This window comes from Protopterus annectens, chromosome 16.part0 (assembly GCF_019279795.1).
Source record: "Protopterus annectens isolate FY-2018-M chromosome 16.part0, PAN1.0, whole genome shotgun sequence".
In the NCBI taxonomy this organism is placed as follows: domain Eukaryota; kingdom Metazoa; phylum Chordata; order Ceratodontiformes; family Protopteridae; genus Protopterus; species Protopterus annectens.
In genome coordinates, this window is record NC_056750.1 from 551,422,322 (window position 1) to 551,438,711 (window position 16,390).

At 41.7% G+C, this 16,390-nt stretch overlaps 1 protein-coding gene across 5 annotated transcripts in view; it reads right to left on the minus strand.

Moving 5' to 3' along the window:
* The window catches only part of USP20 (ubiquitin specific peptidase 20), a 5,014,215-nt gene that overhangs the window by 3,368,430 nt on the left and 1,629,395 nt on the right, over positions 1-16,390 (minus strand). The gene's annotated exons all lie outside the window — the stretch shown is intronic.

Here is a 16,390-nt window from a genome sequence, read left to right on the forward strand (position 1 = left end):
AGTAGCTCTTACTTCTCAGTTTCTTTTTTCACACTGGGAGAGCTGGAATTCAGTTTTTGATCAGTGTACAGCCATTTTGGAAGCCTCCCACTGAGCTATGATGCTATCCTGTAGTTCACAGTCATATCTGGTCCAGATAATTCTGATTCCTGTACCTCACCAGTATTTTACATAACATCATGGAGTGTGTCATAATGGAAAATAAAAGTAAATCCAACAAATTAAAAATCAGAGGCCTACCAAAAGTAATGCTCCATTACATTACAGTGCAAGCACTCTATGTCCATTACAGAAAGAGCCCACATGGTTGCCTCTAAAATGAAGGTGAATAATTTTCCAAGGCATTCTTCAAGATGAAATAAATGGTCTAGACAGGATACAAACTCCATTTTAAAGAAATAAATGTATTTAACTGAACATTTTATTACACATCCAATAACTGTTTAAGGTCACACACCAATAAAAAACTAAGATAAAGACGTTTGTACTGACATAAAAATGAGACATTAGCACTTTCCTACATATCTGTTAAAAAAGATGAATTTAAGAAATGGGCAATGGGTATGATTTGAGAGCTACTAAGGGAGGTAGAAATTACTTCCCAAGCGATAGCCAGTGAGTGGGATAAAAGGAAAATGTATTTTAAAGCAAGGTAGAAATAATAATAGGAAGTAGTAATAGGAATTATATAGAAGGGTTAACAATGATTATTGTATTGCAGGAGGGGAATTTCTTGGAACAAGAGGAAAACCAATGGCAGAGTGCAAAATGGTAAAAAGGGAGTATGTGGGCAATATGCATGAGCAAAGAAAGGCTGCAGTTAAACATCTGTTTTTGATAAAAGTATTAGCATTTTAGAGTTGTTAACACAACTTAGCCAACAGATAGTAGTACGTGTTGTTGCCAAACACAGGGAGCATTTAAGCTAGAACAATAGCCAGAGATCCTATGGAAATATTAGAAATATTTGCTAATCTGAATAAAGCTCAGTCATGGGGAACCAAAAAAGGCACAAATTAAATGTTTACAGAAGACTTCATTATGAAAAGGTTAGAAGAAGGTGATCCTCAACAATTAATAGCTAAGAGAGGCAGATGAATTAAAAACTGATGTATAAATCAACAGGCAAGTCTCTATACACATACTGTACTCCTGAGGAAATTTAGAACTTAATAGGGAAAGAGAAGAGTGAAATAAATGAAAGGCTTTGTTAAACAATATTTTAAAAGGGGAGTGCCAACATATTGGAAGAAAGCATTAAAAGAGGGTAGATACACTTCAAAATCAACTTCATATAAACCAACTTTGATATTTAACCATGATTAGAAAGAATTAACAGCTATATTAACTAACAAAATGGCAAAAATCTTAACAAAACTGATGTGGCTTTGTGGATGGGAGGCAAATATATGACAAAATTAACAGAGTAATGATTATTCACAGGGAAGCAGAGTCTAAGAAAACACCACAGTTACTGTTCAGTCTTGATGTGGAGAAAGTATTAAACAAGAGTCAGTTTGGATTTCATGAGTAGAGAAATAGCAGCATTTAGGTTCCCTCACAGAATAATAGGGTTAACAAGGATGATATATGAAGAATGGTGTTGAGAATTAAGGTGATACGGAATCCTCTCTGAAAACTGTGTCTTAACAGAAGAACCTGGCAGGATGCCCTCTTTCCCATCTACTGTGTGCTTCATATTTAAAGCCATTAGCAAAGAAAACAAGAGGATGACAAATTCAAGGATATAACCAATGTGGTAATCAAGAAAAGTTAGCCTTATTTGCAATTATTATTTTGGACTTGAAAAAGCCATATAAGGACATTTTAGTGTTGTGGAACATTTTAAGATGGTTCCAAGTCTTTTCAGACTGTAAAACAAGTGAAGATTAAAAAACAAACAAATAAAAAAAAAAAAAAACACTATAGCAGTAAACTATGCACACCCTTCCACAAAACAGGTTGAACAATATCCATTCACAAGATATACAGGAGTCATAAACATTCCAATGCAACTAAATCGGAACACCATTTACACCTTGTCGGTACCCACCTTGAGGCTATACCCTTATTGTTTAGAAGGGCTAGGCCAATCAAACTCAGGGTAAGTTTGTGGGTATCCATCCAATCATCTAGGTCCCGTCTGAAGGATGACAGTGCATCACAGTATTTCATCAGTAATGGCAGTCTGCTCCAGAAGTGGGGGAGGTGCTGCATGATGAACCTGTATCTCCATTATTGTTATATGTATCTGTTGGTAAAAATGTAGGTCTCCAATTCTGGTTATTCTTGGAACAATAAGACTTGTAGATATACAAGAAATCCAGGAAAACTGATTCTCTGATGGCACAGAATGCAAGGTATAGATCTCCCAACTAAATATTCTGTAAGACACTTAATAGTGCCTTCCAGTTTCTCTTAGTAGTACAAGATCTTTAAGCCCAAGATCATCTTAGTCAAGAACCACTGGAGTCTTTCTGCTTCTGCAGTATGTCTAACGAGGTACATCTTGCAGGGAGCATTGTACTCAACTACTGGTCTAATTAATGCTAAATATAAAGGAATAATAAATTTAGTTCTGGATGGTATTCATTTGGTAATTAGCTGTGCTACATAGAAGGATTCTGACTTTTGCTGTAACATGATAAAAATATATATATACAAGGTCCCTATCAATATTTTCATTAAAAATGGGGGTATGTTCTATTAAATGTGACAATATTGCACTTTTTGCATTTAGTATAAGGTCATTTTCAGTACCCCAGTTATTTATCAGAGGGGAACATGACAATAACTTCCAGTTTGCATTTGTCTGCACACTTGTTTAGCCAGAGGTCTTGGTTTCCAGTCTGGAGATCAGCAAAGTAAATGCTGAAAAGGAGGGATTCAAAGACTGATCCCTGGGGGACACCACTGGTCACCTTCATACTTTCTGACGAGGCACCTACCACTTGTACTGTGTGAATTATGTTATTTAGCCAATTTGCTATCCAGCTTATCCCAGAGGCATCTATTTTTTTAAAGTATAAACCTTACTTACAATGCCAGTATGGGGTCTACGGGTCAAACACCTTGGTCAACTCAGCATACTCCAGTAAACAAGCATGATCACTGTCAATACAATGTGTAATCCTCACAAAGAAGTTATGCAAATGCATTAGCTAGGATCTTACCCATATTTATGGGAATATAAGATTAATTATTAGTTGCATGGATTAAAATGTTATCGCAGTTAATGACATGTTGAAAGAGACTAAAAAGAAGATAAAAAAAAAGTTATGTCTTACCATAACATTCCATCTGAGTTGTTGATCTTCTTCCAGTCATCACTGATGGGTTCGGTTCCGAGCCCTTGGAACCGAGTCGGCCTTATACCAAGCTTGAGTGCACCAAAAACTCTCGAGCTAAGCTGCTACCCACAATGCCCTTTACTCAGTTACCTCAGATCGAGTTTGCATGCATCATATAGAAGAAGAAGAAATAAGTCAGAGGCTATCTCTGCGCAGAAACCCTAAGACACCAGAAAGACCCAGAAGATCCACCAGGAACCTTGGGAGGGGGTCGGTGGGAGGGTGTGATGACTGGAAGAAGATCAACAACTCAGATGGAACATTATGGTAAGACAAAACTTCTTTATCTGAAGTTGTTAATCTTCCTATTCATCACTGATGGGACCGAGTCCCCAGCTACTTGGAGAACCTGGGTGGCCCTTATGGAAGAACATTCCTGAGAACTATTGAACCAAAGGCTGCTCTTCCCCTGGAGATCAGATCCAATTTGTAATGCTTGATAAACATGTGGGGCTTAGCTCAAATGGCAGCTGCACAAATGTCATCCATGGAGGCCCTAGAGTGGAAAGCAACAGATGCTGCAATAGCCCTAGTTGAGTGAGCTTTGACTTGGCCAGGCTTAGATCCCTCCGTAAGTGAATATGTGAAGGCAATGCAATCCCTCCGTAAGTGAATATGTGAAGGCAATGCAATCCCTGAGCCATTTACACAAAGTAACTTTTGATACTGCGTCTCCCATTCTAGGACCCGCAAAGGAGATGAAAAGCTAGTCCGACTACTAGCGAAAGAATTTAGTTCTGTCCAGATAGAAACGTAATTGTCTATGAACAACCAAGGAATGTAGACAGTATTCTCCTTCATTAGAGTAATTTGAGAAGAATACAGGGAGCTCAATGGATTGGTTAATCAAAAAGTCAGAAACCACTTTGGGGAGAAAGGATGGGTTTGTACAAAGTGATACTCTGTCCTTATGAAAGATCAGATAAGGGCTCTTGATACATAATGCTTGTAATTCAGACATTCATCTGGCTGAGGTTATAGCAACCAGAAATAAGGATTTCCATGACAGGAATTTTAGATCAGATGTCGTGGCTGGCTCAAAACAGGGCAGAGAAAGAGACTGCAGAACCCAGGACAGATTTCATGCCTCCACTGGCTGCCTGATGGGAGGCCTGCTGTGGAAAATACCCTTGAGGAAAGTCTTGCAAAGGCGAGAGGAAATAAGCGGGATTCCATCTGACCCGTTATGCATGTTGGAAACAGCTGCTAGATGGATTCGAATGGTGGAAGCTGATGCCCCATTGTCAAATAGTTCAGCCAGGTAATGAAGAATAGTGGCTACGGGGGCTGAGAACGGGTCAAGCTTCTGATTATGTGACCAAATAGAGAATATTTTCCATTTGTCCCTGTAAAGTTTCCTGGCGGATGGTTTATGAGAGGCCAAGATAATATCATGTACGGGTGAAGAGAGGGTTTCCTTCCTGGCAACTAACGGAAGTGGAGAAACCAAGCTGTCAGCTTGAGAGTGGACAGATTTGGGGAAGTTAGCCCTTGTGGGTGAGATAGTAGGTCCTGACGAGTGTCTAGGATCTAATGAGGTTGCAACAGATGAGGTCGAAGGAAGGGAAACCACATTTGATGAGGCCAGAACGGGGTAATGAGGATCACTATGCTTCTCAACTGAATAGCTTTCCTTAGAACAAGTGGGAATCAGAGGATTCGGAGGATAAGCATAAAGGAGACCCGTGGGCCAATTGTGAATCAAAGCATCTCTCAGTGACTCCCTGAGAGGAGGAAAGAGGGCAAAGTAGCTGCTGCATTTTGTGTTTGAGGGGGAGGCGAAAAGGTCACAGCATGGCTGGCCTCAATGTCTGAAAATTTCCACTGCCATGCTCGGGTTGAGAGACCACTCGTGAGGATGGAGAATGCATTTGTTCAGCCTGTCTGCAATCATGTTGGAGCTCTGCGGGATATGCGCTGCAATCAGAAAACGGTTGGAAGCGATCACCCACTGCCAGATTCTCATAGCTTTGCAACATAGGGGGTAGGATTTGGTCCCTCCCTGTTTATGTACCAGACCCATGGACATGTTGTCCGACTGGACAGCAATCGTTCCGGATAAAAGGAGCAGAGGGAAAGCTTGCAACACCAATAGCACCGCTCTTAACTCCAGGACACTGATATGCAAGTTGACCTCTACATCGGACCACGTGCCTTGGACTGACTTTCCCTGGAAGTGGCCCCCCACTCCATCAGGGAAGCATCCATGGTCACTGTGGTGCTGGGCTGGGGAGCCTGGAAGGGACGACAGCAAAGAGTTTTGTCTGTACTCATCCACCAGAGGAGATCTTGTTTGCAAGTGTTGGTGATGAGAATCTGTGAGCTCAGGGGGGTGAAGATTGGGTATCCACTGGGCCTGAAGAAGCCATTGTAGTAATCTCAGGTGTAGTCTGGCTAAGGGAACAATAGGGATGGCTGCAGCCATAGACCCCAAGGCTTGGAGAACTTCCTTTGCAGACAGCTTTCTTTGACAGAATATCACTTGAACCTGTGCCCTTAAGCTCTGAAGCCTGTGAAGAGGAAGTAAGATCAGGCTTGACTGTGTGTTGAATATTGCCCCTATGAATTCCATTTGTTGAGAGGGTTGAAGGTTGGATTTCTCCCAATGTATGGTGATGCCCAGTGACTCTGCTAGAAACAGGGTGCAGTGGAGGGCCCTGACCAGTAGACGCTTGGTGGGGGCTGAGAGGAGCCACTCGTCTAGGTACAGAAACACCTGGAATCCCTGAAGTCTCAGATGAGCTGTTATCACTGCAAAGCATTTCGTGAACACTCTAGGGGCCGTCAAGAGACCGAAAGGCAGGGCTCTGAACTGGTAGCGATTGGCTCCCAACCAGAAGCGAAGGAGGCTCCTGGAGCACCTGTCCATCTTGACATGGTAATACGCATCCCAGAGATCTAACGAGCACATGCACACACCCTCCCTCAGAAAGGGAAGGATGGTTTGAATTGTGACCATGCGGAACTTGGTCTGAACTACTGACTTGTTTAGTTGGCTGAGATCCAGAATGGGCCTCCAGTCCCCTGTTTTCTTTGGCACCAAAAAGAATCTCGAGTAAAACCCTGTAACGCACTGATCTGGGGGGACCTGTTGGATGGCTTGTATTTGACATAGCTTTCGTATTTCAGAAGCTGCCTCCTCCCTTTGACTGGGTGGAACATTGGGAAGGGATTTCTGAGGTCTTGGGTAAGATATTAGGGGAATATGGTAGGCTCTGGTAATGATTCTCTGCACCCAGCGATCGTTTATAATAGAGAGCCAGGCAGCTTGGTGCAGAGAAAACCGTGCCCCGAATGTTTCCAGAGGAAAGCAATCGGGCCGCGCTTTAGGAGCGCTGATACGGTCTATCCAAGAAGGAATCTCTGGAGCCCTGGTTCTGGGGACCCCCTCTGCCCCGAAAGGGGCGTCTTCCATTATCGGAACCCCCACTGGCTCTGGAGGAGTCCTCACCATGTGCATCACAGAAAGGACCTTGAGACTTCTTGTGCAACATCTTCCCGCTCCTCTGATTCCTGGAGAAGGAACGCTGATGTTAGGAAAAGCGTAGGCCAACAGCAGACAATGTCTTCCCGTCTTGCTCTTACCTGGCTAATGTATCCTTGACCTTAGCACCGAACAGAGCTGATGGTTCGATAGAGGCATTTAAAAAGGAAGACTTGAAGGAGTCCGCGAGGTCACAAATGCGCATCCAGGCATGGCGTCTCATGACTACGCTTACACCCGCAGCTCTAGCCACTCCTTTGGTTGCATGTGACAGCAACTTCATGGATGAATTGGATATTGACGCTAGGGTGGCAAGTTGGGAAGCAACTTTATCTCATGCTCCATCCGATACTTGGCCCGCGAGGGTTCCAGAGAGTTCAGAAATAAGATCTCTGAAGCCTCGTAAAATGTGCCAAAAAGTTCAGAGACCTAACTGCAAATGTCGCTGATGCAAAAACTCGCTTCCCTAACCTGTCCACTGCCTGGGACTCTCTGTTGGACAGGTGAACAAGCAGGACTCTCTTCCGCAAGGTCCTTTTTCGTGGCTGCTGCCACCACCATAGAGTCCACTGGCAAACCTCTAGACCAATGGGGTTGATCCTCTGGAGGGGGACAGTACCTTATCTGATCTCCTGGGGATGGCCTCAATAGTGTCTAGATTCTTCCACGCCCACTGCACGATGAGCTTAACCAACTCACCGGCAAGGGGGGGGTTCACCCAAGAAGTAGAGGGCCGACAGCGAAAGGCCTGCAGGAATATGGATTTCTCCTTGGAAGGGTTGGAGGGCTTCCAGTCACCCCTCTGTTTCAAGATTTCCATGCGGTCTCCGAAGGAGACATCGTCAGGGGGTGACCATGGGGATTCTTCCCCATCATCATAGTCAGTATCTTCCGTGAGGGATTCCTCTGGGGAGTCCATGTGTTTCCTCTTACACGCCCATTTCCGAGGGGGTTCTTCAGTGGGAGCATCCGAAGGAGACTCAGAAAGGGAAATACCCTGGACAGGGGTTTCCTGGGCCTTGTGCTCTCTGAGTCCTTGGGGGGGTGGCCTTTGACAGCTGCGGCTCAAAAGGAACTGGGTTGATAACTGACTTAGGAAGATTGCTAGAAACAAGCATCCTCTCCATCACCTGGAAAGCGGGCCTGCCCGAAGAGGAGTGGGAACCCGGAACCGAAGAAGACAAAATCGGAATCAGGGTTACACCCCGCTCCACATGGTCTGCCCCCGGGGACGGAGCCTCAAGCAAACTCGGAGTGGTAGTCACCCTTGGATCCGAGGCCGGGACCGACAATACAGTTGGAACTGAGAGGTTCTACCCCCCCAAGCATGAAATTGAGGGAGGGTGGGTTCTGACGGAACCGACACCCAAAGTGGCCTCGGGGCCTCAGACAGTGTTGCTGTTGGTGCCAAGGAAGGGGATCCTCTAGAAAACGTTGGATATATGAGCCTTGGAACCGAGAGATCCAATGGAGGAGAGTATGTAGGGGTTGGTGGAGTAATAGACCCAAAGCCTGGAATGGGATAGGGTCTAGGCAAATTCGAAATTCTCCTGGTGGTCAGCAGCTGGTTAAAAAGGCGCACCACATCCAATTCTGAAAGGCTCTTGGTGGATCTTACTGATGACGCTGAGGGGGAATCAGGCCGGTCCAAAAACGGGCTTTGTCCGGCAAATGGTTCCACAGATGAATATAGAGTCTGTGGTGTATCAGAGAATGGCACTGACGATTCCAACTTAGAAACTGGCAACAGCGGTATGGTTGGAGCCGAGAACAGGCTCGGAGCAGATGTCCCAACAGGGGTGGATGTCAAAATTGGTTACGAAGCTGTCAGAACCGACATTGGAGTGGAGATGAGTGACATCGGTGCCAAGACAGAAACAGACAAAGTGATCAGAACTGAGGTAATAGATGGTGCCATAGTTGTCAGTACCAGGGTAGGCGCCGACAAGGTAACCTCGGTAAGCTTTGCAGGAGCTGAAATGATGTAGTCAGAACCGAGGAGGCAGTACGGTGCTCGGAGAAAGACTTTTGGGCCTTGTGCTTATGGCTTTTACCTCTGTCATCGGCCGATGAAGAGGGGTCTGAGCAAGGACGTTTCTTGCCCACAGAAGGAGGGGATGAGACCTCCATCGCAGAAATAGCCTCCAAAAAAGGCAATGCAAGCAGGCCCTTCAAAATCAATTTATTCCGACGTTCATTCAGCGTCCGCTGACTGAAGCTAGCACAAATATCACACGGGGGTTTTGCCGACAAATGCAGAACCCCCAAACAGTACACACACTCTTCATGAAGATCGCTATTCGGAAGTTTACCACTGCAAGAAGAGCAGTGTTTAAACCCCGTAGTTCCCTTCTTCTCAGACATAACAGCACATATTCTCACACAAAAGGAAAAGAGTGAGTGAGGAAAGTGGAGAAAATGAAGAAAGTAAAGAGAGAAAATACCAACAATGGTAATAAGATACCACAAGGGTAGAAAGTTCAAAATACCAGCAATGGTATGAAAGTGATACCTGTGGGTAGAGCTGAGAATATAAAGATATCAAAGAACAAGCTATAAACAAGAAAAAACGTTTACAAAAACTTGTAAATGTATAAGATAAATCACTTACCTGGAGAGCTCGGTGAAACGCTGCTATATGTCTGTGATGCAAATGAGATCTGAGTTAACTGAGTAAAGGACATTGCGGGTAGCAGCTTAGCGCGAGAGTTTTTGATGCACGCAAGCTTGGTATAAGGCCGACTCAGTTCTGAGGGCTCGGAACCGAATCCATCAGTGATGAATAAGAAGAAGATTATTAACTTCAGATCAAAAATTAAGAAACCAGAAGATCTTGGTTACAGAAATAAATGGCAAGATAAAAGTAGCAAAAATGCTTTTAGTCCCTTTAGTTTTATATACAGATCAGGCATGTTTTAATCAACCAAAGTTATATATGGCAAATGATAAGGAGCTGAGGAATATACATGGAAGAAGAACAGGACAAGAGTTAAACAAGTTTATTCTTCCCACAGAATAAGGTGGTTTAGGGTTACATGATTTGAAGAGATACTTCAAAGATGCACAGTTAAGGTTTGCATAAATAATTCAAGCAGAATGTTACAAACCAAAGTAGAAAAGAATGACTATGAGATATGGGTATGAGTTTGTGAGAAACAGTGACACTAGGGATTTGGATGTAAATTCTTAAATAAAATATAAACAGCCATACAGATTATTATATTCAGAAAATAGGAGATAGTAGTCTGAGCAGGAACAGAGAAAGGAGATTTTTTTCAATAGAGTTGTCTGCAAGTAAGGTTACAGAAAATAGACAAGGGGGGCTGGAATTTACTGGAGACAATAGGCAAAGAAGCCAAGGTACTGGGAGCAAATATCTTGACAGGGAAAGGTAACAGACTGGGATGGGGCTAAGCAAGAGTTTGGACTGCAGTTCAGAGACTGCTTTCCCTAGTAAGGACTGAGAGGACAAAGAGAAAGGGGAAGGGCAGTGTTAAATGATAGACCAGTTTTGGTAGAGTTTTTAGTTGCATCTAGACTACAAAATGCTGCTAAAAAGGGACAATTATGAAGTATAAATTACTGCATGAAAACAGCAAGAACCAATCGGAGGAGGTTAGAAAAGATGGGGACAAAAATGAAAGGCAATTTGCAAAGAAGCAATGAGAATAAATCTGCAGTGCTGCCACATATGCAACAAAAATCTTGAAGGATTATGATTTTTGCATGGAAGTGTCTGCACAGGTAATTTTGCAACCCACACAGACTTCAAATGTTTTTTCCTCAAGCAGACAGCAAAAACTGGAGATTTGGTTGGGAGGAAAAGATATTGGGAACATGTTTTGGGAATGTCCATACACAGCACTCTTGACAGAAATGTTGAAAGAATAAATGGTAGTAACTAAGCAAATGATTATTTTCTGAGCTGAGATATAAGATATTAATTACCCAGGCAAAGTAAGGCCTTATTAAGTATAATTCCACCAGTTACCAAAAATATACTTACAAGAAAATGGAAATTAAAATTTAAACCAACAGTAATTGCAGTTCTGAACAGTATAAGGGAAATAGAAGAAATGGAGGTGGGATATTTAGAAAAAAGAATGGGGAAATTACACAAAAATAAATATTGGTGGGAACAATATATGCAGAATAATGCTCATAAGGAGCAATAAGTGTGGGTCTATTTCAAACTGTCGACAAATGACACTGTCGAAACCCTCATAGTCGAGACCACATGACTAACAATGAAGTTCATTCACTGTTTTGACAGATCGTAGCACAGTGAGGATTGGGGATCTTGTACTTGGCATACATAATTGGGGGGGGGGTTTGACCACCACCCCAAAAAAAAAAACATTAATGTTTTAGAGTTTCCATTCATCAACAAACTGTTTTGTCAGTCATAGGGTCTCAAACATGGGCTTCGACAATGTAGTTTGATCAACTGAAACATATCTGCAAGTTTTCAGGGAAAGCAGGGACTGGGGTATCTGAAATGTTGGAGTGAATGAAAGTTGTTAAAATGAGTCTATGTACTGCACAACGATAATAATGGAAAATTATTACAGTTTACATTCTACTAATGTACGTAAATTCATGCTGCAATTTAGAATGTGATAATTAAGATATTTAAACAAAAAGGCTTTGATTCAGCTACCCACCCTTTTACGTGGCCAAGGTTGCCAGCACTAGCTCTTTACAAATGCTTTACTCTGGTTCAATGCTTACTTGTCCAAAGGAACTTTCCAAGTATCTGCTTTAAAAAAAAAAAATTCCCCCAAGGATTCTGTTTCTCAGTCCCATTTATTTCACACATTAATAATCTACCTGTCAGTTATTCTTGTATTTTTAACAGTCCTTTATGCTGGCAATCTGGTTATGCTTAGAAGCTTTTATAACTTTTAAATGCTAGAATCTCCCTTACAACACTTACAAGTTGATGCAAACTTTCACTGGATCACTTCTTAATACATACCCTCAAAAAAGTGTTCTATGGAACCTCATACCATCTCAAATCATCCATCTAGTCTAACCTCTCTTTTTATCTTGGCAATCTTATCTACTCCAGGCATTAATACACAAACTTAGGAATTTATTACAACTTCTCTCCTCACATACAGGAGGAATACTGCAACATTTCCTTATTATAACTCAGTGTACCCAACATGCTTGCCAACTTACTCTTTCCCAATATAAAGCCAACCTTCAAAAACATTCTCATTCCTACACCTCAACAGGACCTTTCAGTCTTATGTAATTCCCAAATCACCACCCTTCTAAAGACGGCCTTTAACAAAATGATCCACTTCAAAGCATTTCAAGTTCATGCAATCTGCAATGCATACTACTTTTCTCCTGACTGAAACATTGCCAGTCACTGACAGTTATACTCTCTGTTTGTTACTCTCATTTATAAATTTCTCTTCCTTGATTTCTGCCTCTCCCATATTACAACTTTTCTAAAGTCTTCCTTGACTACCCAGTATGAAAAGAATACTCTCTATTTGAGATGTTTCACAAACAGATTCATACATATTGCAGGACCACTGGGTCACGTGACCATTCACATCTTGACAGCACTCCCCAGCCCATTTCTCACCTCCTTTCTCCAGGAAAGCAACACCAATCAATCACACGGTAAATTTGTGGATACCCATCTTGGCATCTAGATTATGTTAAAGGAAGATCATGATATGCAATAGTTAACATGCAAGGGAAATTTATACCAGAGATTAGAGAGAAGCCAAGTTATACACCTCTCTTTCCACTGTGCTCTGTTTGTCTGCTGGTAAATATTTAGTTCCCTGGTTCTAGTACTGGTGGAGATCTTGGACTTGTGTTGATAAGAGGGTTCAAGACAAACAGGTCTCTAATGGTACAGTAAGCGAGACAAGAGAGATTTCCCCTCAAAAGTCTTTAAGGCATTGAATAAATGAAGAGTGTTTCCAGCCCCTCTTGACAACTTAGGCCTGTTATCGTCTTGGTTAGGAACCTTTCAGGTCTAACTGCTTGATATGTTTAGTTAGATACATCCCAAAAGGGGCACTGTACTCAACAGCTGGCTCAAGCAGTGCTGAGTATAAAGAAGTATTACCCTTTACACCTTGACGATATTCCTTTGGCAATTAGATAGGTCAAATAAAAGACTTTCTGACTTGTCATATAAGACCAAAAGAGAAGGAGCTAACATCACTTATCTTTTTCATACTTTCTAATGAGGCACCTGTAGTTCACACTGTGTAGGTTCTCTATTTCAGCCAGTTGCTTTCCATCTCACCATATATGGGTTGATTTTTAAAATATTTAGCTTTTGCATGATGCCAAGACCTTGAATGGGTCAACACACCCCTCCTGTACTGTACAGCCACCATTTATAGCCTCTGTAGTCCTTCTAAAGAAATCTGTCAGATTAAATAGACAGAATATACCCTTCACAAAGCCAAGCTGTTGTGGTTCAAGTTTAATAAGATTCCTGATACTGCAGTTTATAAGGTCAGTCAATACATTCCAGAGTTTTGCAGCTGGGACTTGTAAGTAGGGTTGCCAACCATCCAGAATTCTTCTGGACTGTCCAGAATTAAGGGACACTGTCCGGAAGAATGGAAAATGCCTGTGTTGTCCGGAAAAAATGGTGCACTGTGTGCACATTTTTGTTTAGTTTTAAAAAAATTACTTTTTTTTTTAAATGGGCATTCTTCTTTAAGAACGCCCTTTGCGTCTGGGTGCAGATGACGAAAACAGTGTCTTTGTGACTGTTTACGTCTGTCTACTCACTGTCTTCCCACGCGCGGAATTTGAATTATAAAGAACAGAAGACGTATGCTGAAAAGCCCCGGCAAAGTACAAGTCCGGCTGTCAGAATTTTCTCCAATTCAACAGTGCGGCAGCGGCACATGTAAGTTCCATTTTTTTTTTTTTTTTTCCTCAGCTCATACTGTGTTGTATTTTAATGTGGCAGGGCTGCAGTCCTGAGAGTATGTCCTTCTATGAACCTGTTTTCAGTTTGCCAATTGCCATTTCTTATTGCAATATTACTGGCAGCTTACCATTAACGTAACATAGGCAATCAATTCTTCAAGGCAGCATGCATTGATTTGTAGATGAGTATTGGTGAGGATGGGATGGTTTCAGAACAGGCTGTTAGTGAAGAAGTAAGTTCCCCAAGGTTGGTTACGAATAACAGTTGGAGACCCAAATCAGCAGGTGTTAACAACGAGGTTAGTACAAGCGTGAATGATGAATATGTTGAAATGTAGTCCGAATGAGAATAAATGAATAGTTTATTATTCACTGGCATCCTGTTCTTTTGTATTCTTCTGTGAATGGGAAATGGGCTGTACTTAATGCACACTGTGAATGGCTTTTTTTTTTTTTTTTTTGGGAAGACTGGTCATGGTGGAAGTCCTTAGAGCTGTATCAAGCAGTGTTAGAGTTGTACACCAAGCTCTTGTGCTGTTGCCCTGTTTCTAAATAGCTGCCCTCTTTTCTATGGTATGCATCCTAACTATGCAATTTAAAGATACAAAAAATCTCATATGAGCTCTTCCATTGAACTGCTAATAATAATAAAATCCACCTAGCATCACTGCGGACGCCTTGACTTTTATTTGCTGGCTCTTGTGTGTCCTTTTGTTTTGTGTGTTGAGAGTTAGACACACAGTGCCACTAAGTGGGTCAGAATGTGTGCAATGAAATTAATTTGTATATTGAGGATTACATAATGTATAAATATTTCTTCAAACACTTCATATGTTTGAGGCTGTATTGTCACACAATGATTTGGGCGTAGTACCATTCTGTTTGGTATTTCTGGATGATTAATTATGTTCTTTGTGTTTGTGTGGCTTCAAGATCAGCAGCATAAGTTTACGCTGTTGTGGGCTTAATGGTAGAAGACTATTTAGTTTTGAACTTTATGTTGAGATCGAGTACATTTTTCATTTGATTTGTTTTATTTCGTATGCAGAACAAAACTCATTTGGTAATGGATGGAATTATCTTCATTTCCAAACTGCATGCTCTGGTAAAGGTTGTTGTGGTAGCATGCTTAGCATGGTAGACTAGATTTCTCTGCCTCACAGAAAAAGCCAGCTGAGGCAGTAAGCCAAGAAGTGTTTCCTATGTCTGGTGGAGATGCATACTGAGGCTATATACTCTGTGAATGAGGTGGCTCAAGCTGTAGGACGGAATTGACTTTGTGTGCTTTTGACGGGTGCTGGACCCTATTATTTGGGTGTTTTGAGCTTTGTTCTATAACTTTACTAATTTTGAAGGATGCTCATTTTGCCTCTGAAAACTGCAAGTGATGAGATGCAGAGATCTTCAGTGTCATACCAGTGTAAAGCTGTGTTACACTGTGACCAAGCTATTAATGGATTTGAATCCTGTCATAGGAATTAATTTTCTTTGGGAATTGGAGCAGAAGGTGAAGATAGTGAGCTGCAAAAACACTGAAATATAAACTTGTTTGCTAGCAGCAACTTTCATTAGTTGAAGATCTCTTTGTTTAATGTGGAATTTAGATAATGTTTTACTTCTGCACTCTGCAGAGATTGTGCATATTGACTGATATTGGTGGATTTTAATGACATAAGTATGAGTGGCCATTTATGGTTGAAATGTTCTGAACTGGGCAGTTCTGTCATTATTGGTTCATGTGTTTTGTTTCAGTACCAGTCAAAGTTGTGATGGCTGCTAATTCAGGTCTGCTAGCTGTTATTATGTATTAAAATTTAATACAATCAGGAAGGTGAATCAAAGAACATTTGCTTGGCTTTAAAAATGTGTGCAAAGGGCCTATGATTTGAAAAAACCCAAAGGTAAACTTAATCCACCACTGGCCAGATGCATTTTCCTTTGAACGTAGGCTTCAATGCTGTTTCAGTGAATGTGAGTTTTAAAGGCAAAGAAGTATTAAAGCTATGTCTGTTTATGAGAGACTGTATTGCTTGTTTAGCAAATGACTATTAGTGTTTGTGCTGTAAAATTTGAAATAAAAGTTTTACATTAAATCCAAGTATCTGTAATCATTGTAGAAGTAAAGCTGAAAACAGTATGCACAGAGAGTTTTGAACAGTATTTATGGTAACTGGGGAGAAATGGAGAGATACAGACAAGTAATGGGACACCGGAATGGCTGCATGTGTGTGTGTGTGTGTGTGTGTGTGTGTGTGTGGGCGCGTGGGGGGGGGTACAGCATGCATGGGGGGGGGTGCATGCGTGTGAGGGTGCCGCATTTTGCTTTCATGTACATGCCCAGAATTTTTGACACGAAAAGTTGGCAACCCTACTTGTAATGCTGATAGGTCCATAATTACCAGTCAGTTGTAAGGCCACCCATTATAGATGGGCCTTACCACTGCAGTACATTACTCATCAGGGACAAAATCAGTAAGTAAAATTCGGTTAAACAATTTATGAAGTGTGTCTCCAAGATCATGTTTAATACTATAAATTAAGTAATTAAAAGTTATGCACTCACCACAATTGGGCATCTGTGTTGACAATTTTCATTCTTCTTCAACAAATGGGTTCTGATCCGATCCTCAGTTCT